The sequence below is a fragment of the Nannospalax galili genome, unplaced genomic scaffold (genome assembly GCF_000622305.1).
Source record: "Nannospalax galili isolate Female #2095 unplaced genomic scaffold, S.galili_v1.0 scaffold735, whole genome shotgun sequence".
NCBI classification, from domain to species: Eukaryota; Metazoa; Chordata; class Mammalia; order Rodentia; family Spalacidae; genus Nannospalax; species Nannospalax galili.
In genome coordinates this window covers 528,986-530,366 of record NW_008337053.1, presented here as the reverse complement: position 1 = coordinate 530,366, position 1,381 = coordinate 528,986, and the positions used below count along the sequence as shown (strand labels likewise).

Genomic DNA, 1,381 nt, shown 5'->3' with positions numbered 1-1,381 from the left:
ATATATAAAATTACCTCCCGTATATAAATATATATGGGAGGAAATTATATTTCTTTCTAGATTTATTCTAGAAGGAAAGAAAAAAGTACAGAGCAGACTCACTCTGATCCTCAGCCCCGTGGCTCCTCATTTTTCCTGTTTGCTACCTGTGACTGCTCAGGAGATCCTGTAGTATCTTTCAGCAATCTTTTCCTTAGACCTGGTGCTCTTGGAGTAGCTTATCATCATTTGATTGTCCTGAGAAGTATAGGCGTTTGAATGTTGTCTCAAGATAAGGAAAGTGAGATACAGAGAGGAAGAGTGGTATGATTCCATAGGCTTTTCAGAGAAGCCAGAGATTCTGCTTGCCTGACTCCTCCAGGCTTCTTACTGAATGTGTGTCTAGGGAATAGACTGTCAGGTAAACAGTGGCTAGCCTCTCTCCTCCCTGTCCCACTTGCAGCCTTCCTGAGACAGATGCTACTCTGTTTTGCTTGGACCAGCCTACCTGCTTCAAGATTAGAAACTAAGTATAAAGGCTTGAATAATACTTTGTAGAGAGGTTTTTGAATGCAGGTTTTGAAAAATATTTTATTTTTATTATTTTTTGTGTATGAGTGTATTGCCTACATGTATGTGAGTGTACCCGTGTTGTGCAATGCCGCAGAGGTCAGAAGAGGGCTTTGGATTCCCCTGGAACTGGAGTTAAGGATGGTCCGTAGCCGCCATGTGGATGCTGGGAATCGAACTGGGGTCCTCTGTAAGAGCAGTCAATGCTCTTAACTGCTGAGCCATCTCTCCAGCCTCTTGAATGCAGTTTCTTAAAGTAAGATATTGCTATCCCAGACTTAAAGAATAATAAAGAGGAGGGTTTAAAAACATACTATGGGTACATATCATCTAATTGAAAACACATTTCTTATGGAGCTGTTTTAGTCAGTGTTGGCTGTAGAAAAGTTGCAAAGATTTTTAATTAGAGATTGACAGCTTAGTTTTCAGTGATATTATAAAAATTAAAATAGGAAGAGAATATCTGATATGACTCTTAAAAATACATAAACTGGCAGAACATGAGATCCAGTCTTTCAAAGGAGGTCATTCTTTTTAGTAATGTATTTTGGGGAACCTGTTAAAGAATCAGCTTGGCTATAAAATTCGATCTTATTTAATAGGTTAGTTGTAGTAACAGGTACTTACTGATGGATATTTTGACCTACAAGGGTTTGTATATGAAAGTGAAAGTTAGAACAGTTTGGTTCTCCCTGCCTCCTACCCCCAAATGTTAATGGTTACATTTTTTTCTTTGAAAATTTAAAATTAGAACTGAGCTTAGAGGTAAAACACTTGCCCAGCAGGCATGAGGCCCTGGGTTTAATCCCTAGTACTACAAAATATATATATA

At 38.4% G+C, this 1,381-nt stretch overlaps 1 protein-coding gene across 5 annotated transcripts in view; it reads left to right on the top strand.

Annotated features, from left to right (window-relative positions):
* Positions 1-1,381, top strand: part of Cep152 (centrosomal protein 152) — an 82,867-nt gene that overhangs the window by 46,812 nt on the left and 34,674 nt on the right. The window lies entirely within an intron of this gene.